We start from the raw sequence: 25,277 nt of genomic DNA, 5'->3' as shown, positions 1-25,277 counted from the left end.
CATATGGTTTGACTTGTTTAACATCCATGGGGAAGGGTGGTAGGAATCCAAGCCAAGAAAGTTCCTTTAAGGCTAGTCCTCACAATTAAGCAGTTGTTAAAAGTCCTTTTTTCCTTTACCTTAGAGACAAGGCAAGATTTTCTGCTCTATTGGGTATGTTCAACTGGAAGAATTTCTTTAGGGCTGACCTGTTCACTGAGACAAATTTCCAGACAGACACATATGCAAACAACGGCTGTTTCTGTGCTGGCAAAGCAAAGCATGGGATTTTGCAAAAATTCTCAAAACTGCACTGGTATTTTTGCAACCCAACTACTGGGTTTATGTAGAATCCTAATCTCCAGAATGTATACAAATAATGCTCTTTGTCAGCTTTAAAAAAAAAAGAAACCTAGTATGTGGTTTTATAGATCTTCTTTCCAAAGGAAACCAAGAAAGAAAAGTACAAAACTTTCTTCAAACAAATCCACACAATACTGTAGTCTAGGCTTTCTTTTTGGAAAATGAGCTTCAGATTTAAAATTTATGTCACCTGTAGTAAAAGCCAAGAGGCTATTTTGTATGGAAGTAATTAAGTTCAAATGTGTAGCAGTCATTTTTGTGTTTTTTTTGTTTGTTTGCTTCAAAATACCAGAGGTGATTAGACTATATTATGGACTAATTACTTATTTAATTTATTTACGTTGAAACGGGTTTTTGAATTATACAAGGGCAAAAACAAGAACTCATTAATCTATTCTGAACATCATTGAAAAGAACAAAACAAAGAAGTTAACACATTTGTTTTGTTACATTAAAATACACCAATTTTTTAACACTGATAATGATCCAAGTGATCAAAACATCTGTATTTATTTTAAAACTAAAATTAAAAGTTAAAAAAATTTAAAAACATCTGTAATTATTTAAAAACAATAAACAAAGATTCCCATCTCTCTTCCTCCACCTTCCCTTTCTCCTACTTCCCTTCCTTCCTCCTTCCTTTTTCATCCTCTTCTTTTTCTTTCTGTTCATGTCCTTTTTCTTCTCCTCCTCTTTCTCCTCAACTTTTTCCCCCCTCTCCCCCATGCTACTCCCTTCTTCTTTTCTATGTCCCTCCCACTGATTCATTCAATGATATGTTGCAGTACTAAGGAAATTACCAAAAGCAATGATACAAACCTTGGAATGTCTTCTTTAAGCCTGGTTTCCTATGGAAAGCTTAAACAGCTCTTCAAATACAGTAAATAAATAACCAAAAACACTCAATATTTTCTTAAATTTGGAATTAAACCACAGTCTTTCTGGGGCTTAGGATGCTGAACACCAAGTTTCAGACTAGAGCATATTTTGGTATTTTGATGGTTGAGTTATAACCTCCTGAAAAGAGGGAGTGATTGTGTACAGTAAGGACAGCTGCCCACTGAACTACAACTGAGCTGCTAAATAAAACCTGTGTTGACTTGTGACTTTTGACCAGGAGATGTGAAACCAAACAGATCTGTCCCAGAGACTGTAAAGAGAAGCCCTGTCTCCACTTTATGGTTTCATTTTCTACCTCTTGATATGCACATTCTCAGATTCTAGGGACACAATTGGAAAGTAGGGCAAAAAGCAATTCTGGACAACAAAAATGACTGCAGATATAAGGAGTTAATGAAGGATGTCATAGCAGATAGAAATAAGAAGACTGTACCAAACTGCCAGATGTAACTGGCCATTAACTGTTAAAGACTATATAGAATCAGGCCTCTTTTTACCTAATATCCCAGTATGTTAATACCTTGACACTACCAAATATGTAAGGGACAGTTTGGATTCTTTTTAAGTCTTTTCTATCAGACATTTTAATGTACATTTTAGTACGTTTTATTTTGGGGAACCAGTAGTCTGCATTTTCAGAGTAAGGACTTTTAAGGACCATGATCACTGGCTTGCCCTTAGACTAGGACAGTATCTTATTATCAGAGATGCCAACATCACAGCCTCATCTCCCTGAGAGTTTTATGGTTTTAGGCACCATGGTCAAAAACCCACACAGCACTTCAGGAGGAAAAAATGCCACAACTCCTTACTGAGGCTGGCATCTTTGTTTCCTTAGCACCTGACATCAGGGTGGCACAATGGCATAAGTGCTGGACCCAGAGTTGGGAATAATCATTTTCCTGAGTTCAAATCTGGCCTCAGTCACTTCAGTCACTTACTAGCTGGATGACCTTGGGCAAGTTATTTAAGCATGTTTGCCTCACTTCTTCATCAAGAAATAGCAAACCTCTCTAGCATCTTTGCTAAGAAAACCCCAAATGGGATGGCATAGAGTCAGACACAACTGAAAAATGATTGAACAACAATGCCTAGCACCTCACTCAGGGTCTTACACCTAGAAAACTCGTAATGTTTGCTGATGTGAATGATTGTTGAAGCAGGATGCATAAAATGTCACAAAGGAAAGACAAATTCAAGGGTCCATGCTGCCCAGTTATTTCCAGAAGGTCATTGGGCCCCTTCCCCTCTTTTATGTTCTCTGCAACCTACAGGGCATCACAGCCAGTATAGCATCAGTTTCCCTTCTGTCTTCTTTGCTTAGGATATGCCAATTAACTACAACCTCAGATTAGATATTAAGGTAAGATCAGCCAATGGAACTTATCCCAGTTGTTCTCTGCAGACCCAGCAAGGCAGAAACATCTGGAGGGAATTTCCAGTGCAAAGGTGTGTGATGTCCCCTTAAATCATTTGATTCTTCACATGTGGAAAGAGTTTGCACCATTTCCTAAAACAAAGATGTTTTGATGCTTGGTAGATACTTGTAATTGCTTAGCACTGTGGGAGAAATGGATGGATGGATGGATGGATGGTGGACGGAAGGATGGATGGATAGATGAGAGAGGGGAGGAGGGAGGGGAAGGGAGAGAGGGGGGGTGATACTTAATAGCTGCTTGTTGTTTGTGTTTTTACTAGTAGGACTTAGAACTGTGACTCAGAGAGAAGTTATATGACTTGTCCAAGATCACTTAAGTAATGAGTTGAAGAGCTCTGAAGTGAGAGCACTGTTCTGTTTTATCTCTGGTTTGGTTTTCTCATGCACAAAACTGAAATAGAAGTATCTGCAATTTACTATAATGTAAATGCCTTAGAAAGCAGGAATGGTTTCCTCTATTCTCTAATTCTCTTATCCTCCATCTTCCTCAGTGCTTATCACACAGGGCTTACTGCATAGAAAGTTCTTAATATCATACACACATACACACAGATATTCATACAGACACAAGAATAGTGCTCAGAGGTTTACAGCATCATTTCTTTGTGACAACCTTAAGAAACAGGTAGCACAAGTATTCTCTATTTTACAACTAAAGAATCTGAGGTTCATAGAGGGTAAATGACTTGGCAAAGTCTAATGTGTCAGAACCAGGGTTCAAACCCAGATCTCCTGGCTCCAAGTCCACCACTCTTTACCCTGCATTCCCCCCCCCCCCCCCGCTAACAAAGCAACTTAAGTCTCCAATATAAACCTCTAAGTTTGGTTCTGGTTTTAGTGTAAGTAGTAAAAGGAACCAGAATGCATCCCATGCTGGTTTGGCAATATTATTCCCTCTCTCTTCAGAATTAGCACTGCTAATCCACAATTATTGGGAGGTGTGCTTTAGATTTTTCCTCCATTCACTACCCACAGTAAGAAACCATTTTTCACTGGGTAATATGGGATCCTAACACTTGACACCATTATTCATTTGAGAGAATTATGCGTGCTAAGTATCTAGTCCCTTCTGAGAAAGCTGAGAGTGGTGGATTGTTTGACATCAGGAGTCCTGAGCTACAGTAGCACTAAAGCTGATTGTTACAGTCCCTCTAATTCTGATACTCAGGTATCATTTGGAGCTCCAAACATTGGAGTGAAGAAAGGGGAAGAGAAGAGATGAACGAAGAAGAGATGGGAATAATATAGTTCATATCTAGTCTAATACAGTTGTCCTATCTCTCTGGACAACTGTGAGGAACTGCTTCCATCAAGGTTGTTCATCTCAAAATGTTATTGTTCATGTGCACATTGTTCTCTTGGTTCTATTCCCTTCGCTCAGTATCAGATCCTGTAAGTCATTCCATCTTCTTTAGAGTCCAACCATTTGTTTTCTGATAGAACAATATTATTGCATAGCATTTGTGTACCATAACTTGTTTAGCCATTCCTCAATTGTTGGGCATGCCCTCAGTTTCCAGTTCTTTGCCACTACAAAATCACTGCTATGAAACTTTTGGGACATGTAGGACTTTTCCATTTTTTAATAATTTCTTCTGGATATGGCCTAGAATTGGAATTGCTGGGTCAAAAGGTATGAACAGTTTCATTGCTCTGTGGGCATAGTTCCATATAGCTCTCCAGAAAGGTTGAAGTTGCCTAAGATTTAACGAGTTTAATAATAATTTTATTTATATGTATAAATTCTCACACATTTAGATATCAGTCACTCTTTACATTATATCATTCTGCCTTTCCCTGTTAGGGAATACAAAAAAATTAAACAAGATAATCATACAATCAAGGAATAAAACAGGAAGGGAGCTTAGTGGTTATCCAATCCATCACTCCTTTTTTCAGGTGCAATTCATGCTGTACTCAAGGAAATAATCTGTCAGTGATATAGAAAATACCTATTGATATGAAAATACAAGATAAATAATAATGGTGGCAAGAATATGATCAGACAAAATGCTCCAGGAAAAATTGAAGATGGAAAGAATCAAGGAATACTTTACTCATGTTTGAAACTTCAGTTGGCAAGTGTAATTGATTCTACCTTTACAATATCTCTCATTTATCTGCCACCTTTCCGTTAAGCTTCAGCCCTGTGTCACCAATTGTCCATTGCTTCTTTCAAACTAGATATGCCACAAGTATCTCAGTCTCAACTGAATTCATTATCTTTGTTCCACCAAAAAACACTTTTCCAAAACTTTATGATTTTGTCAAAGAAATCACCATGCTTCCAGGTAACCTCACCCCACAAAAATAATCAGTTGCCAAATCTTACCATTTCTCTCTTTATAATATCTTTCACATCTAACACCTCCTCTCTCCTGGTGCAGCCATCACCATAGTTCAGGCCCTGATCAATCTCCTCTCTTGTAGGCTTCTGTGAAAGCTTCCTAATTAATCTCCTTGCCTCAAGGCTTTTCCATCCCTCCCCAACAGCCTTCTCCCAAGCTGCTAATACCTTCTATCTCAAATTACCTTAAATTTAACAACTTCATATATATTTATATTAACTTTATGTTATTTATATGTTCTTTTATATATGCACTTAATTTGATAAAATGAAAATCCTTTGCTAGCAGGGATGGTATCACTCTTTGTCTCTCTACTGTCTAGCATAGTGGCTAGTACATAGTAGGGGACATGATAAATATTTTTTGATTTCTTGATTATTTTAATAGACTTTCAATTAGTCTTTCTACTTCCTTGCTCTCCTCTCTAACCCATCCCACACACACAGTGCCCAAGGTGCCATTCTTAAGGCATAAGCATGATTCTTTCCAGTCTTCTTAAACCCTCCTTTTCACCATGTACACTTTAGTCTGGTGACCTTCATCCCACCCTACCCTTCACCTGCAGCACAGTACACTTTGATCCATTGACATTAAACTGACAGTTCCATGAACAAGATGTTCCATTGGCACTGGGCATTTTTTCTGGCAACCTCCCCCACCCCCTCACCATGCCTGTAATGCTTCCTTCAATTCCCAATCAAAATTCCATCTTCTATAGAAAGCATTTCCCCAAAATTATGTTCTCCTTGTCCCATATGTTCATATTTGCTTATTCATTATCTCTCTTAGTAGTTTGCCCCTTTGAGAGTGAGGACTGTCTTTTGGCTCTTTTGTATTCATTCATAGCATATAATACAGGTTCTTGTACTTAATAAATGCTTATTTACTGACTGATAAGTTTGACCATGTCTCTTTGTCAATTAAGAAACTTCAGAGGCTCCCTATTACCTCTTGGATAAAATGCAAATGCTTTTGTTTGACATTTGAAGTTCTTTGCTCTCTGGCTTTGGCCTATCTTTCATTGATTATTGAATGAACACTGCTGCACCTTCTTGGCAACCAGACTGACCTACTCCCCCCCCCCAAATAGCCTTCTTTCCCCCATTTCTCATGTGTAGAATGCCATTTCTTCACTTCCATCCCTTAAAATGTCTTGTTTCCTTTCAGACCCAACTTAAACAAAACTTCCTACATTAGTCCTTTATAGATTTTCCTAGTTGTTTGCATCCTAACCTCACTCAATGACTTCATGTAATTTTATATTTATCTGTGGACATATTGTAAACCCTCCTTCCCCCCAATAAAATGTATGCTCCTTAAGGAAAGATACTTTTTTCACTTTTGTTTGTTATTCCTAAAACACACCCTCATTCTACCCCCATCCTGGCTCATAATGGGGGCTTAATTAAATGTTTTGTTCAATGAACAAATGAGGAATGAATAAAACTAGTTAATATTAATTATTTGAGTTAAAATTTCAGGAAGAACTGAAATCAAATTTAGCCTCAGATACTAACTGCATGACCCTAGTTAAGTCACTTCACAGCTATCTGCCTCAATTTACTCAACTATAAAGAGGAGTTAATAACAGCACTTACTTCCAAGGGTTCTAGTAAGGCATCAAATGAGATAAGATTTGCAAATCACTTAGCACAGTGCCTAGCTTAATTAAACAGGAGTTTAATTAGTGTTTGTTTCTTTCCATTCCAAAAGGCAGAGATGAGGAAATAATAGATTACAGATATGGGGTATGTAGCATGTGTGAATTAAGGGAGATGAAATGTCAAGTGTGGGGCAGATTTAACGGAATTTAGAATAGGTGAAGGGTAACAGGTTGACATAAGGCTAAAGGGGCTAAGAAATTCTGGTTTTATCCTATAAAAGCTGAAGATTTTGTCTAAGGAGAGTAACACACTGAGAATGTTATTTTGGCAGCAGTGTTAAGGATTAATTTTGAAAGGAAGAGATTGGAAGCAGGCAGGCCAATTACTATCCTGTATGGAAAAAGAGCCTCCAATGCTGACCTCATTAACATTAACATATGTGATGCTACCCAACCATCCATGATGATTTTAGAATTAAGAAAATACTTAACCCAACTCCTTTGAATTACAGCTATGGAAACTGGGATCCCAAAAGAGTCAGTGATTTATCCAGAGTCACATACCTCATTAAAGACAAAGCTATGACCATTACTCCTCACTATTCTTTCCTATCTCTTGGACTCCAAAATGTCATGACATGAACAGAGATAACCCTAACTTTATTGGCATTAAATCTAAACAGTTGAACTAATCAGATATACATGGAGTTCTTCAACAGAAAGGTGCTTTGACAAAACAAATTGATTTGAGCATCAGTAGTCACACATCTGTCCATAGGGTTTAAATAACACCCAGGCACAATCCTTATGAATGTGTTTTTCTTGGTGCATCATCTATACTTAGGAGAAGTTTATCAGTGAATGTGATGAATCAGAGGAAATTCTTTCTTCTTCCTTATTTTCCCCCTCTTGTTACTTCCCAGATGAATAAGGAAACACTTGACACAGCTTTTAGAGGTCCAGTAGGCATCCATCTTTATTTCAGCATCTTCACTGAAACTGTTGTATTATTGATGGTAGTGGTGATGTCCTAGGCAGGGACAAGGAAAAAAGTAGATAATAGGAGTCTGGAAAGACCTGACTTCAAAAAGAAACTATGATCAACATTACTGCAAGACCTTAGACATCCTAGGTTTCATTTTCTTTATCTGTAAAATGGAGATAATAATACTTGTAATCCCTACCTCACAGAGTTGTAAGGAGAAAGAAAGCTTTCCAAAAAATTTCAAAACACTATGTCAACATGAACTATTATTTCAAAAAAAAACATGATTTCAAATAATGCAATTTGAATTTATGCTTTGAGGAGCCATTTCAATTTTCTGAATGCCACAAAGACCCCTCATTCTTTCATGTGCCAGTGATAATCATTAGTAAGCTGGGAATCTCCAGAGGAATATTTAGGAAGCTGTTAGCTATCAATCATAGCAGTAACCCATAAGGTTGCACTCTGGTTATAATCCTGGAGAAGGAATGGAACCCTGGAGAAATGAACACAAATTTTCATCTCACTTTATACCTAGAGTATTATTGTTTGGACTCTAATAATAATCACAACTAGTTCCTAATCATTTTGTAACTACAAACAGTAGCCTTCAAATTCAGTGAAACCAGACCCATTTTAAAAAGGAAATAATTGAGGTACCAATATTTAATGACTTTTCCGATCTCAAAAATAATTGATTAATTCCTTTTTGAAAGGAATTTCTGTCCAGTTCTGGAGAGCTGAATGTTGTTTAAGATGACTTACCATCGTGTTTTCATGCCACAAAATCTTTACACTTATTAATTCAAATACCTTTCAATGTTGAAGAAAAACAAATTTGTTAGGATTGGTAAGTCTAGTTTTTCTCCAAGACTGGATGGCCATCCCTATAATATTTCTCTTTTTTTTTCTTTATTTGGTTATGGTTGAGTTTTGTTCCACTGCAGTGTAAATGTATGTGTGTATGTGTGTGTATGTACATACATATACACCCATACATACATAGATATGTATTGTGTTTAAATATACATAAGTGTATAGACATAGACACATATATATTTATAAAATTGGCAAAGAAAAGAAAATGCACTTTTGTAGACACAGTGAAGCATATAAGGCTCTAGATTTGAGTACTGCCTAAGCAAATCATTTGGCTAGCAGAAATAGAGGCAGAAAGCAGCATCTTAAACTCAGTGTTTGCTGTCATATAATACTCTTGATGTAGAGTATGTCATAGCTTCATATAATCAAAATCACCAGATTAAAATGCTTTGTTTCAATCCTTACTGTTGTTCGGTCATTTCAATCATGCCCAACTCTTCATGACCCCATTAGGGGGTTTTCTTGGCAAAGATCCAGGAGTGGTTTGCCATTTCCTTCTTTAGCTCATTTTGTAGATGAGAAAACTGAGGTAAATGGGGTAAAGTGACTTACCCTGAATCACATAGCTTGTAATTGTCTGAGGTCGGATTTGAACTCAGATCTTCTCGACTCCAGGTCCAGTGTTCTATCCACTGAGCCACCTATCTTTTCATCTTAAACTGTCTTTAAGACATAGTTATATACATGCACATGGTTTGCTAACCAGGAATTTTAAAGTTCATAGCCAAGGCTGAACTGCCCAAGTACACTTCAGAGAGTTCTAATGGTCTAGAACTTCAGAGTTCTGAAGATCTGAATTCAAATTCAGCCTCAGACACTTACTAGCTGTGTGACTCTGGGCAAATCACTTAATCTTTATTTGTCTCAGTTTAAATGGGAATAATGAATGGGAAAAATAATTCTAGCTTCTATTTCACAGGATTATTGTAAAGATCAACTGAGATAATTTGTAAAGTGCTTAGTACAATGCTTACTAAACAATAACTGTTGTTAATTGTTGTCATTTTTTAAAATTATCTCTGGTAACAACAGACTGCCGCACTCTTATAGCAAACAAGTCTAAGACCCAGTCTTTATAGCATATATTTATGAACGCTCTGCCATCCATCCCCAGAAGACCTAGCAAAACAACTTATGTCTTTACCCTGTGTCTAAAGAAGAGGTCACTGTCAACTGAGCATCTTGGCGGTCAGCTGTCTGTCTGTTCCAGGGCAATCCTATCTCCCTTCTTCATGGATGTTTCCCAAAATGACCCCATGGTTTGATTACTGCAGGCCAAATCCTGACCTACAGGGGCAGCTGCAAAGCAGAATTAAAACATGTAGCCTGAGCTTTTGATGGGACAGAGCAGCACTGTTGGAGGAGGCAGAAGCTCTGGGACCATAAGTTACTTCTGGCCACATCTTGACAGATATCAGCTGCTCTGATATTCCCTGGCTTTTCTGAACATAAGAACCCAAGAGCACTACCTCACTGAGTTCAGACTCCATTGCCCATATAAGCCTTTCATGGTTTTTGATGGTACTGAAAGACATTGTAGAATACCTTGGCTGTCTTTCTTGATTCCTGTCTAAAAGGTTAAAACTCATGATCAGGGCAGCTAGGTGGTACAGGGGGCAGCTAGGTGGCGCAGTGGACAGAGCACTGGCTCTGGAGTCAGGAGTACCCGGGTTCAAATCTGGTCTCAGACACTTAATAATTACCTAGCTGTGTGGCCTTGGGCAAGCCACTTAACCCCATTTACCTGGCAAAAATCTAAAAAAAAAAAATCCTCATGATCTTGGGAAATTCACCTAACCCCACTGCCTTGCAAAAAAAAAAGGTTAAAGTTCATTCAATCCAATTCATATCTGTTCAATAATAATTTATTAATTGCCTAAAATGTATGGGGCATTAATCATGTAAAGACAAAAACTTTGGAAAGAGAAATTTCACTAAAGTGATAAGGTGAAAATACACTTGAAGAATTTATGTTATCATTCATGTAAAGATAGAATGTATTTGGGGATGGACTAAGTAGTATATGGACCCTAGGCAAGTCACTTAATTGCACCTAACCTAAATTTCCTCATCTGTAAAAAAGCAAATAATAATAGAATCTTCTTCCCAAGGTTTTGAGGATTAAATGAGATACCATTTGTAAAGTGCTTTGTGGGATATCTGATACACAGTAGGCCTCATATCGATTTTAGTTATGGTTATGTGTCATAGGCCTCACTATGTTTCATTTCTTAGACCCAAATTGGGGGAAGGGGAGTGGGCTTTTATCATCAGGTGTAAGATAGGTACAGGGATTATGGTTGGCAAGGGTCCATTAGGGCAACTAAGTTTGAACATGTGTCACAGATGAAAGGACGACTTCCTTCTATTTCCCTTGGAAAGTCATGTACAAAAGTCAGTACAATTCAAGGATATAAAAGCTGATATCTTCTTAGAGGCTTCAGTGAAGCTGGAAGGACTTTTCTCTTATTCCTTCCACAATCATCAGTTCTTGATAAGGGATAGAATAACAACCTTAAAAACTGTGATTGTGGTAAGTTGGAGAAGAGAGGATGAAAGAAAGGAGAAGTTAATCATAGATCTAAAAAGAGGCAGAAAGGGTCAGGAAGTGCTAGGCTAGAAGGACCATTTGGAAACCAAGGTTTTAGTTTTACTTTATAAGGAAAGTTTTTTTTTATTATTTATTGTATATAGAGTTGTACTTGTTGTTTGACCATAAATGTACTCTTTCAAGCCTGAAGAGTGACAATAAATTTCATTTTACTGAACTTTGGTAAGCAAAACTGACCTTATGTTCTCTTTACTTTTTAGACTAGACTCATGCTTCTCAATCTTTGATTTTACCAAAGTTTTGTTGTCTTCCCATAAAACTCCAGCCCTCATCTCAGTCGCTAAGATAATTTGAACTAGTATTGAGCCTTCTATTGCTGTACTGTATTTTAATACTTGATGACTAAAGAGAGTACACAGTGTTCTAAAAGAAGATACAGTATTGTTTCATATTGGGAAGTTGGGATATTAAAGGTATATAAAGTCCTTTGTAAAACCTCAAATGCTATATAAATGTCAATTGTTGTCCTAACACTGATTGTTGAAATCAGACCAGTTCCTTTGTAATTATAAATTTTTATTTGAATAAAGTGCCATCCTCATAAATGAATGTGGGAACAATTAAACTTTAGGGACCAGAGAGAGGAAGGTTTAGTTAGGAGCTAAGTGATCCTGACAAAGAAACAGATGTGGAGAAAGGATTTAAAGGATAGTCAAGCTGTTGAGAAGCTAGAGAACTAATGATGCTTGATCTAAATGGAGGAACATAAATTTCAAAGTCCAGAAAAACAAGTCACTAGCAAGAGTTTTAAGTGGCTGCCAGAGGATGGGATTTTGACTTGTGGGTGTGTCTGATTCCTATCAGAAAGGATCCTAGTAGCCCCTCCCCGCAAAGAACTGGAAACAAAACAGCAAGGACTCCTGAGAGGAAAATAGGGCAAAATAGAAAGCCTAAGTATAGGTATCTTTGACCAACTGCATTTCAAGACTTTGCCAAATACCTACAAATTTGAGAACCTATATACATAGTTGCAAAGATTACTTCTCCTGGAGCAAAGGAAGTTTTGGACTCTATCTGTAAATTTAACTCTGTTCTGGGGGTGGGGTGTAGTTGTAAGCTTACTCCTACTATAGCAAAATAGGTTTTGCACTTTAAATGATTGGCAGAGTGTTGTGTTTGGGGAGAATCCATCTGGAAAGATACAATAGGAGACAAAGGGAAGAAGTCACATTCTTTCAAAAAAAAGGAATGCCTTAGGTGGTGATGGCAAAAGTAATGAGCATTAAATCTGGGGAGCCTTCAGTATGAGGGTGCTCTTTGAAGTATTATCACAGCTTTTCTATTTTTTTCCAGCATCCTTTCCAATACCCTTAGCAGGTTTTCAGCCCTTTTTTGTCTGTCTCAACATTTATTAGTCAATAACCTCAGGGAAGATACTCTACTAATTCCTACATCTCTTTCCTGGGTCATAACTGATAATGCAGAGTCATAGTGCTATAGATTGTTTTATTTTTTCTCAAGATAAATTACATTAGAGTGGCCCATTTTCAAACCGATCTGCTATTTTTCCAAGAGCTCCCAACCTCAAGAGATCTTCCTGCCCTTTATCCCAATCAGCTTGGTATTTTATTTCCATCTTGAAATACTAGGTGTTATCGGCTTACTCAGAGATTTTACTGTATTCTCCTTTTTTTCCTTATAATTTATAAAAATGTAAAAAGAAAATGCTAGGCCAACTATTGATTTTTGAGGTACTCTGTCCTGAGAAGTGTTTATTTATTACTACCTCCTGTTTTTTGTCTTTAGGCCAGCTCCCTATGTAGAATGAAATAATACTCTATTCCCATCAAAAGATGACTCTTCAACTTCAGTTTTTTTTAATAAGCCAAGTCCCATTTGTACCTTAACTTTTCCTTCTTTTACCACTTCCCTATCAGGAAACAAAAACAAAACAAAAAGAAAACAGACTAAATTGAACCCGGAAAACACCTTAACTGAGTAATAATTATTCATTTCCAGCTCCCTGATCCATTACACCCCTGTCTTTCAGTGTCATTTGCAGTGTCTTTTTTTTCTAACTGCATAAATTAAATATGAAAGAGAAGGACTAATGTAATTCAAATAAACATGTTAATGACCCCATTTTTCCATTTGGTAACTAGACCGGATATGGTGGAATGCCAGTTTTTTTGTTGGTGTTTTTTTTCTTGAGTCTGTAATTTAAAACTTCCAACAAGGACATGTTTTTTTTTTCTCTTTTATTTCTACCCTCTACCCCCACTCTTTTTCTTTCTTTAATCCACTTCTTACAGTCCAATTAGCTTTTGGAGCACATAAACTGTCCTGATTGTAGACTAGTATGGGGGTTGGGGATGCAGAGGGGCAGTTTGCTTTATCTCTTATGTCTTAGGTTTAGCAGGCTGTTCCCTATTCTATTTGAGGTCTTTGAAAGTTTATGGATGGAAGTTGACAGTAGCATTTCACATTCTCATTTCTAGTTGTCTACTGTTCCCTCTTTGCTCCACACCCCACCCCAATCCCTTATTAGGGAATTCTTGGGTGTTTCTGACTAGCCAAAGAAGAACTGTAGGAGGGGGCTTTATTTTGTTTTAAACCCTGAAAGTAGCCCTCATAATTACAGTAAAGGGAAGAACAGTGAAAGTAAATCATCTTGTAGAAGTCACTCAACTCTCCCTCAAAGTTTGAGTTAATAATTTTTCCCATTATTACCCTGCTGTCTTAGCCCTCCTCTTTACACACACACAGACACACAGACAGACAGACAGACAGACAGACACACACACACACACACACACATACTTTTACTGTAGAAAATAAGTATTATTCAGAGCAATAATTTGCTCTCTCCTCTGCTAAATTAGTTATCTCTATAGTTATCTATATTGCCTGCCTTTTTCTCCAATGTGCAATTATTTATTCCTCTTTCTCTCCCCCTCCCTCCCTCCTCCACCCCCTAAAATATAATGTCCATGTGACACATTACCTAGTAGATGATGTTTTTTTCTTTTTTCTTCCTCTTTGGATATATTCCCAATGTTTAAAGAAGATCTTTTTGGTCAGAAAACACTTAGTTTTCTCACCTTCCTTCACCTTCAGGGAAGGCTGGAGGAAAGAAGGGGCTCCTGTCCTTTTGACTTCCTTTCTGTTTTTATTCCGAAGAATATGGATCATCTGTGTTCAATTAGTGATTCTTTAAGAGCCACTCTGATGAATGTGATACTTAATTTTATAATTTCTCCCCCTCATTCTGTTTAGAACTTATTTTTAATCCTGCTTAATCAAGTTCACTCCTATTTCTTTCTTTATTTGAGAGGCAATTTGTCTTAAGTTACTTACCCAGTGCCACACAGCTAATAAGCATCTGACTCCGAATTTGAACTCGGGTCCTCCTGGCTCCAGGGCCAGTGTTTTATTCACTGCACCACTTCACTTCCCTTAATTAATGGATAATATCATATCCAAGCATCAGTCATGCTGATGCTTGAGTCCTCCAAGATTTGAGATCCCAAATTCCCCATTTTTATAGCAAACTTAAAGCTGCAGTTATGATCCTACATTTGTCTTGCTTTTAACAAAAGAATCTCATACCTGGAAGATAACTTGTTTTGGACATTCCAATAGATCTACAGTCTCATTGATGGATTTATTCATTGGAGGGTCCAAGTGATTGAGATCACAATCTATTGGTGGCTATTCATCATGTGCTATTCTTTCCATAAATCTTCCACCGGGATCCTCTCCATATTCTAAGAACCTTTATACACTTTCTGACGTTGAGCAGAAAGCATGGGCTCCATCACTTGTGCATTCACTACAAGAATGTTCTGTAACTTTTTCTAATCATTCATCTCTGGTGTTATGCTACTTTTCCTGCTCAAATTTTAGGTGATAATACAATGATGCCTTTTCAGGCCCATCTCAGATTTCTCTAATACCCTTCTGATGTCACTCCAATTTTAATTCTTTAGAGATTGTGGTGCTCTGTGACTTAGAAGTTACTCAGAATCACTAGGAGAATATTGTTCCTAAAAAGATGGGCCTTGGGGGTGGCTAGGTGGTACAGTGGATAGAGCACCAGCCTTGGAGTCAGGAGTACCTGAGTTCAAATCCAGCCTCAGACACTTAATAATTACCTAGCTGTGTGGCCTTGGTCAAGCCACTTAACCCCATTTGCCTTGCAAAAAAAAAACCTAAAAAAAAAAAAAAAGATGGGCCTTTATTTTAAAATCTTTGGATTGTTAAAAGAACTTTATAGTTTATGAAAAGCAACCCAGCCTCTTAAAGTTCTTTTTAATTATTGGTCCAATCCATTGCCCCTTTGCAGAGTCTGTCAAAGTTAGATATACTTAAGGACAAAATCGTTTATCCATCAGACTGAGTAACAGAATCTGGACAATACAAAATCTTCATCCCCTTGATTTTTTCTGCTTGAATAGTTAAAGCAAACACTTTTGACTGATAATGAATCTCAACTATATACTACAAAGTCCAGGGCTTTTGTAATCAACATACTGTTGTCTGCCCCAAGAAGCTCTGGAGACTCTTAGTAAATATAGAGAATTCTGCTTTAGTCTGTATTTTGTTTACTATACATGCTCTATTGGAGTGACCAATGGATTGGTCCAGTTGCCACTTTTGTTGAGCAAATGTCTTCTTAATTTTTTACTTGTTTGAGAATAATAATCAGAGATTTATAATATAATATAATCTGACTTATCTATTCCTACATCTTTTAAGAAATCTTATATGATTTTAATAAATTCATGAGGGGTGCCATGTTGGAGGAAAATCTTTAAAGTGGCATCAATCTTGTGCAGCTGCTTTTCCCATCTTTTCTTTTCTTCCTTCAGTCTTCATTTCTACTTAATCCATGTAGCATCACTCATGCTGATGTTTAATCAGAATGTGGTGACTCCAATGAGTTTTATGGAGAGATTTGTTATAGAAAGCTATTCAGATCTATTTTTAAAAGTTACATTTGTTCATTGTGTGCCTTCCAGATTATTCCTCAGATGAGGAGTGGTTTAGATGGTGCAGTGGATAGAGCACCAGCCCCGGGGTCAGGAGTACCTGAGTTCAAATACAGCCTCAGACACTTAATAATTACCTAGCTGTGTGATTTTGGGCAAGTCACTTAACCCCAATGCCTTACAAAGAAAAAGCCTTCAAATAATTCTGAATGGATAAGTCATCAGACTTTCTATAAACATGGTTTCTCCTCTTTTATTAGATGATGCTTATATAATCCTCTACCACTTTCTATCCTAAAACTTTACAAAATAGATTTATATTTTAAATTGATGTTGGCCATGGCTACCATAACTTTCCATTTGGCATGTAAGGCTAGCTAAACAGTTTCCAGGTTCACCATGGCTCTTGATTTCCATCTTTAGGAAATTGTGATGGTAGCTTCTTTAGGAAATTGTGATAGTCTATATTCATGACTGTTAGCCATATTTTGGCATCAAGAATTTGCTTAAAGAGTACATATCTTCTTATTTTTATTCTTCTAATTTGGTATTGATTTTGCCCTTTGATGTATTAATTTGATGGTCCCAAATATAGAGACAGTATATTATAAAATTACTCCCATGTTAGTAATTTGTCATTTCTTGTCTAATGCAATATAATTGGCTTCAATATTTGTTGTTTTTCTCTCTGTGCTCAGTGCTTCACACTTCCCTTCTTGCAGGAAATATCATTACCCTTTTGTAAAGCCTATAAGGCTTTATAGTCTATCTTTTCTATTTATTTATTTTAAAATTGTATTTTTATTTAAGGCAATGGGATTAAGTGACTAGCCCAACGTCACACAGCCAGGCAGTTATTAAGTGTATGAGGTCAAATTTGAAGTCAGGTCCTCCTGATTTAGGGGGCCAGTGCTCTGCCCACTGCACCACTTAGCTGCCCTATCTTTTATATTCTCAAATCATGTTTTCCATTCATTTTCCATTATCTTTCCTTTATGTTTTATTATTTATTATTTATAATAATTATATATTATAATCATTTATTATAATTATTATTATTGTTAAAACAAACTAAATTTAATTTGTAGATACTTCCTTATAGAATTTTTCTACCACCTCATTTTTGCAATGGATGGTACAAAACCTACATTTATTTTCCTGGTGGTCTCTTTAAAAAAACTTTTCATAAAATGAAATGCTAACTATGCAAATATCTCATGAATTGACCTACCTTATTGTTCCTGGATTTTCCTGTAAGCCAACTCTCTGAATACCTTTATTTTATTCTATAGAAAGAATTCTTGAATTACCTTTTTAGCTGAAACTTCTTTTTTTTTTCTTCTGGTTTCATTTCTATTGAGTGTGATGAAATTTGATTCAGTTCCCCAGTAATATGCCCCTTTTTTTTGTTTTCAAGACAAGGAGCTCCCATTTAAAATACCAATTGCAAAATTAATATTGTAGATTGTTGCCCCTTCCATCACTGAAGAAGCCAATATGATTAAGGACTACTAGATATTTTTGTTTTATACATTGATATGGCCAACAAATCATCACCAGATAGTCATACTATCAGTGGGAAAACCTATACATGCTTAACTAGACTGATAGTCTTTAGGAAAAGGGGCATATTTATTTGCCAGACAGATGCCTTAGATTTTATCTAATCCCACCAGAAACTCAGATTCTCTATACAATATACTTTACATTGTAAAGGGTCATCCAACCTCTTCTTGACTTCCAAGGATGAAGCTCTAAGATAGCCATCCTATTTTGGGACCATTCTAATTGCTAGAAAGTATCATTTTATATTGAGGCACAAATTTCCCTCTTCATGCCTTTTACTTATTGACCCGAATTATATCATCAAAAGAGTTGAAAAACTTGTGTCATCCCTCTTCCAATGGATAGCCCTTCCAATATTTGGAGATGATAATTATGTCTCCAGTCTATCTTTTCTCCCATTCCTTTGGTTGATCCTTTTAAAGCATTCTTTCAAATTAATCTTATATATATCACTGCCTTATATATCTCATGAGCCTATCTTTTCTAGGGAAGCAGTTCCTTTGATTGTATGATTGAGTTTATTCTATAGAAACCTGGAAAAGTTGCTACTACATTTGTTTTCTCTAGTCAAGCAAGATCCATTAAACCATCTGAGGGTGTTTTTCCTCCCTGGCTTATTAGTCTCTAAAGGAAAATCATTTGATTGAGAGTAAGGAGATGTATTTTGTTCCTTGATCTACCATTTATTTGCTGTGGGACTTCAAGTCATTCAACCTCTCTAGACTTCAGGTTATAACTTTGCAAAATGGGTTGTTTGAACTTATTAATCTTCACAGATTCCCTTCCAATCCCAATACTCTTTGATTCCATCAAAGATTTTTTTTTTTAGATTTTTGCAAGGCAAATGGGGTTAAGTGGCTTGCCCAAGGCCACTCAGCTAGGTAATTATTAAGTGTCTGAAAACCAGATTTGAACCCAGGTATTCCTGACTCCAAGGCCGGTGCTTTATCCACTACACCACCTAGCCACCCCCATCAAAGATTTTTCTATGTCCAATTCAACTCCCCCCTTTTTTTTCTTGAAGGGCTTTACCCTTTATACATGCTGTTGTTCAGTTATTCACCTGAACTCTTTGTAATCCCCTATGCAGAGCACACTATTATTGTCCATTGTGTTATCTTGACAAGGACACTGGAATGATTTGCCATTTCTTTCTCCAGGGCATTAAGGCAAGCAAAGGTCAAGTGACTTGCCCAGAGTCACACAGATAGCAAGGTCAAATTTGAACTCAGATCTTCTTGACTCCAGTTCCAACATTCTATTCATTAAGCCACTTAGCTATCTCTAATTAATCTATATACATATCCTTCCCTAATTTATTTATAAATCCAGTGTAATCTGTTACAATATCTACTTGTCCTCTTTTTCTCAAGCATGCATAGTTTAGGAAACATTATGATCCTCATCAAATGCATAAATGGAACTTTCACTATTGAGGTTATTTCCCTTCTGTACTTTAGAAAATTAGCAGCTCAACATTTCCACCATTTTGGGTTTCTACGATCTGTTAAAGTTCCTTTTCAGAATTAAGGGTCTAAAATAATTTACAGACTTCAGTATTCCCAGGATTAGATTTTTAAACAATTGTGTGAGAGAAGTTTATAGTATTCAAGCCCCAGGTCATGCCATGCTGATTAGAAATTCTGATGTGACTGTGGCCATAATGTCCAGACAAACCATAATGTTAATTTTCAAAATTAATGAGCTTTGTCATGCTATCTATGACCTTAAGTGCTCCTCTCTTTCATGGTTAGTCTCTAGTTCTTCCTGCAGTGTTACCTTCATCCAGGAATACAGCATTTAAATCAGTAGGTTATTAGAATGAACCTAGTACAGTTAGCAACAGTTAAGCCAAAATTGATTGACTATTTCTGAAAAAAGGGATGGAAAATTGCTCTTTTAATCTAGATAAATCAAATCGTGCCTGCTTTCTTTCCACCTGTAGCTCTGTGCATGCAAATGCATTCTGATTGATGGTAGAATTTCTTTGTCCTTTCTTTCATACTCAGCCTCTTGTGGTAAAGCACTGGGATATCTTCAGAGCTAAGTTTTTTGCACTCATGTGTGAAAGCTCTTGCTTCCTTTTTCTTTTGCTTTCTGCCTCAAAAAAAAGAAAAAGAAAAGAAAGATTTCTTTCTCTATTCCCCTTCTACCTCCTGACTAGTAGGTTTGATTAAAAGTGGAATGCATTCATCCTTTTTTCATCTTTTTGTTTTTTCCTGCCATGAAGTCATGTCTGACTGTGACATCACAGTGTGTTGCATTGGGCAGTTTTGTGATGTTTAAAAGAATGGATCATAATTGGGTTCGCAAAGGAGTACCAGACCCTGAATGGTAGAAGTGCACATCATTGTTACATTAATGGCATCTCTCTGTGTTTAGCTATGTAAGAAAAATCTGATCAGAGTTAGAAGGAATTCCTGTTTTGAAAAATTTATAGTTTTTTCCTTTTGTAAAATGCTAATAAATCCATGACATTTTTAAAATTTAGACAAAAAAAGTAAAATGAAGTCCTGGTTTGATTTTTTTTTTTTGGTTTTCTTTTTTTTCTTTTGTAAAGCTAGAAAGGGGGAAAATATAGAGACAGCCTCGGTCTATAGATTGATTTGTGGCCAACAAAGGAAATGTCCACTTATAAGATACAAATCAATGAATCCAGACTGTGAAAGTACAAACAGAGATGTGAGAAAATTATTCAATCATTAGTCTTCTTTGAAATTAAAAAAAAAAAGGAATCATACTGGTTCTTGTAATAACCCGAGGTAAATAACTAAAGATGAAGATGGAGGTGGTAGAAATCAGCTCTGTGTTCATCAAGTTTCACATTTAAGGAGAGAGGAAATTCTTGAAAAACAAGAAATATTTTGAATCATTTTCAGGGCACACTGGACATCTTCACACTGTTGATAGCTAAGTTGTCAGACTGATATAAGACCTTGATTCTTTCTGATTGAGCACCTTAGTCTATAGTAGCTTCAGTGGCTTTGTAAGAGTGAGTTTCCTGGGATGGCTAGGTGGCATAGTGGATAAAGCACTGGCCTTGGAGTCAGTAGTACCTGGGTTCAAATCCGGTCTCAGACACTTCATAATTATCTAGTTGTGTGGCCTTGGGCAAGCCACTTAATCCCATTTGCCTTGCAAAAACAAAAAACAAAAAAAAAAAGAGTGAGTTTCCTATTAAATTCTCTAAAGTTATCAAACATAACCAGATGTTCATTGATAAGAAATAGGTCTTGCACTTACATAGATCTTTCCATCTTCCAAGCATTTTAAAGAACATAAATTAATCTAATAAGCTTTTATTCTGTGGGAAAACTTAAGTTTTCAAAGTTAAGAACTCAGAAATATGCAATAGAACCTCACTCATTCAGATAGATTGAGAATGGCTATAAGAATCTGAATTAGTAAAAAGCATAGAATAATTTTTTAAAAAGACTGGGTATTTTTCAGTACATGCAGTCACTTGAAACTCAGATAACAAAATAGTAAGCACTTAATAAATGCTTTTTTGACTGTTAAACAGAAATCTGAGACCACTCTCCTATAATGAACAAATGAGAATTATTTATACTTAGTATCTAAATTTCATGCAAAATGAGATTGCTAAAGCAAATTCAATATAATCCATTGAAAATCTTAACCCCATTTTGTTTACCATAGATAGTTTTCTTTTAAAATATAGTAGGGAGGGGGTGGCTAGGTGGAGCAGTGGATAAAGCACCAGCCCTGGAGTCAGGAGTACCTGGGTTCAAATCTGGTCTCAGACACTTATTAATTACCTAGCTGTGTGGCCTTGGGCAAGCCACTTAACCCCATTTGCCTTGCAAAAACCTAAAATAAATAAAATAAAATATAGTAGGGAAAGCTGTCTTATCACAAATTCTAAAATAGTTCAGTATGGCTAAATGGTGGTTTTTCCTATTGACGATTTTGTTCATGAGAGAAATAAGCAAATCAGCATTTTCATATGATCTCTAAAAAAATGTTTTAAAAAGGCCCATGCAAACAAAAATATTTGAAACATTTTTTGCTTTCGTGAGAAACTGCAAACATTGCTTAAGGAATGGCTGGATAAGTTGTGGAATATGAATGTAATAGAATATTATTATACTCTAAGAAAGGATAACGTGATAGGTTCAGAGAAACTTTGGAAGACTTAGAAGAATCGTAGAAGAGTGAAATGAGCAGGATTAGGAGAACAATTTATACCAATAACTAAAATATTGTGAAGGAAAGTAAGTTGGAAAGACTTAATTGTAATCAATGCAATGACCAATCACAGATATAGAATACAGATGATAATGTATACTTCTACATTTTCAAATAAGATTAATATGTGAATTTGTTTTGCTTTGCTATATTTATTTTTACAATATTTTTTATATTTTTGGTAGATATAGTTATGGGGAGGGGAGTATGGAAGAGTGATAGTGATAGAAAAACATAGATGTAAAGAAAAAAGTGTCAATGAAACATTATGTGTGTGTGTATATATATATATATATATATATATGTATATATAAAGTTCAAAAGAGGACACAGACAAGTAGGCTAGCATTAGTATTACCATGTTTAATTCAATGTATACATTTAAAAATACAGACTGTATAAACATTATTGAGATTCATATTTTTATACTTAATTCTCTTTTTCCTGTTCTTTGTCCATGGGAATGTTGATGTGTGTCAAATTCATGATAAAAAATGGAGAAAATTCAAAACTTCTTGGATAAGGAAAGTAAGGCTAAAAGAATTTTACTATCATGACCAATGCATTTGCTTTTGTTTCTTTGGCTAAAAAAAATTACCCAAATTCATTCTACCTCACCTTGAAAATGTGTTAAATCCTTACTTCTCAATTTAAACTCATTAGTTATGTTGCTTAAGGAAATTAAGAGAATGGAAAATAAATGGATCACACTGACACATCCCTCCCAAGGAAAGTGATAGAGAATTTTCTTTAAACAACATCATTTAAAATAATAGCATTTGTCAACTTACAAGAAGAAAAAAAATATGATTTCTAACATAATCATTCCCCAGTTATTCAGAGGTTAATCTTACAGCAAATTTAACCCTCTAGAACAGTTTTCAACAAGAAAATAATTTAGCACACAGGATAGTCGTTTCATTGTCTCTTTACATAAGCCTGGCATTTTCTTTTTGAGCCTTGAATTCATCTAATTGAGTCTTGTTTAAAATACAAGTTACATAGTTTTTACCGTCTTGTTCCATGATCTACAGAGAACCAGAGGACAGTATAATATAGTCCATGGATACTAAGGTATAGTGAAAAACACATTAGGAGGCAACAGATTCTATGAGTTGATGTGTGATGCTGAGTAAATATCATGTCCCTGGGCTTCAGTTTCCTCATCTATAAAATGAGAGAAGTGGATTAAATTATTTCTAAGTCCCTTGATGTTCTAATGTATGATTAATCTAACTAGATGAAGCAAAGTTTTAGATTTGAAAGTTATCTTAAGAGATGATCTAAACTGACCCCATTATTTTATAGGTAAGAAAAATGAGACCCACAATAGATGAGACTTTTAGAGATAGGTACAGTGAATACAGTGAGACGTGATTGTTAACAGTATGATGTTAGCCAAGGAGAGATTTTAACTAAAGATGACATCAATCTGTATTGCCACATAGTCCAATAATGAATATTCATTACAGTGACCCTAAGCTATTGAGAGACAGTTAAATTATTCTTTTACTACCAAGTGTTCAAGGAAGTCTGAGGTACATTTTATAAAACTTTCCATCCAAGATGGTCAAAATAAAAAAAAAATTAGGTGCTTAATGAGGTAAATTGGAGTTATCTAGAAAACTCACTTATGGGGAACAACATAAATGTGATGTTACTGTAATTTAGCTTTTAATGTTGACTGAGATAAGTTGCATTTTTTTTCTAATAAGGAAAAATAGCCTTTCAGTTTAGAACTTGGAATTTCTTGGTAGTTTAGAATAGAAACTAAAACTTTAGTAGAGAGAACCTTTACTATTGAGCATTTTGTTTCAAATATTCAGAATAAAGATATCCTGTCAACAATCCTAGTTATATAATATATATATATATATATTATATATATATAGTCATCTAGAGTAAGGAATACTTGCAGAAACTAGTTTTTCTTTGTAATGCATCATTGTAAGTGACCAAAAACATCATACAGGAAGTTGTATACTTTTTTAATGCTTATGCAACTTCCAAGCAAAAAATGCTCTTGAGACCAGATGGTAAAAAACAGTCAATTGCAAGTTCTATTCCCCAGATGTATTGATGTTTCTTGTCTTCTTGAAAGTTCAAATATATTGTATACCCTAACTCTTGCTAACTCTTTCCTTTCAGCCAAAAACAATTTTAGTGGCCAAATATTTGAGGGAAAAAGTTTAATCACTATACCCAGCTGCCACATAATTTTTCATTGGAGAGAGTATTTTGATTTGTTTTTGTACTGTAGTACAAAGTGATGTATGGCTAGTCACCAGATTATGATATGGGCAGTATATAATGGGTCACTAAGCTTTTTATTCAGGAATAGCTTTATATTTTATAAATTTTCCCTTTACATAAGAAAACATAGGGGCAGTTTGAAAGTTTGGTTTTTTGAGGTTTTGGTTTTTGGGGTATTTTTTAAACATGGGAATCACATAAACTGAAGTGAGTGTCTTTCTTTAAAAATGTCTTTATAAACATAAAATATTACATGCATAAAAATGTGAAAAAAATATCCCTTTGTACATTTCTAAAACTTCCAAAGCTATCTCCAAATTTCAGCCAACTTAAGCCTAGACAGACTTTGCTTGTAAAGTAGTAAATCACAGGGGTTTAAAGTTGGTTTTAAAACAGATTGCACTTTCCCTCTAATCCTTGCTAACCATTGTACCTTTTAGAAAATGGTAAATTTTGCCAAAACACCAACATCTGTTTAATGGGATAAATATATTGATCACATATCTAGAATATGATTCCCAAATCTTCTATAAACACAGTTGTGCAGAAAAACTCCAAGTCTCAGTGCAGTTAAAAATCTATGTTTCAATGCATTGACCTACTTACCCCTAGAGCAAGTTGTCCTGTATTTATTTGAGCCTGTTGACCAAAGGCTGCACATGGTATCATCTACTCCCATATCTTCACTTATGTTTACTCTCAGAACTAAAATCCGGAATATTATAACCATGAGTATTATTACATGTCTTTATGGCATCATGTATTCAGTCCAAGTGTTCTTCTTTTAGAAGATGTTTGCCTCCTGATTTTCACCAGAATTCTTTAGAAACCTTAGAATTCTTACCATGCCAAAGTATGTTCCTTTTTAGCTATGATGTAACATACCTTTCCATGCAATTATGACTTGCATACAGAATTACTGCTCATAGTTCAGAAAACTAAGGCCCAGAAAACCCTTTTCTTTTTTCTATTTTTCTTTTACAAAATTAAAAAAATTGTCATGTATGTAGAAAAATGAGAGGATTCATAATATAAAGCAATAAATTTTGATTTCAAGAAAACTGATGTAATAAATATTACATATTATGTTTAAAACTATCCATCTTTTCTTTGTTTCCTTGTAGGTTTTCTTTCCTTCTCTGTTATTCACTGTTAATTTTTTTTCCTCCATCTCCCCCTCAGGACATCTGTAATTAAGCATGGATAAAT

At 35.6% G+C, this 25,277-nt stretch overlaps 2 long non-coding RNA genes across 2 annotated transcripts in view; one reads left to right on the top strand and one right to left on the bottom strand.

Annotated features, from left to right (window-relative positions):
• LOC141507147 (uncharacterized) overlaps positions 1-25,277 on the top strand; it is an 866,305-nt gene that overhangs the window by 820,228 nt on the left and 20,800 nt on the right. The gene's annotated exons all lie outside the window — the stretch shown is intronic.
• Positions 7,277-24,885, bottom strand: LOC141507145 (uncharacterized). The gene is made up of 2 exons (XR_012474086.1): positions 24,675-24,885; positions 7,277-7,661 (listed from the first exon to the last, which is right to left on the bottom strand). It is a non-coding gene; the product is annotated as an uncharacterized LOC141507145 (long non-coding RNA).

The sequence above is a fragment of the Macrotis lagotis genome, chromosome 1 (genome assembly GCF_037893015.1).
Source record: "Macrotis lagotis isolate mMagLag1 chromosome 1, bilby.v1.9.chrom.fasta, whole genome shotgun sequence".
NCBI lineage: Eukaryota > Metazoa > Chordata > Mammalia > Peramelemorphia > Peramelidae > Macrotis > Macrotis lagotis.
The sequence above is the reverse complement of the archived record's forward strand: the minus strand, read 5'-3'. Positions and strand labels throughout refer to the sequence as shown.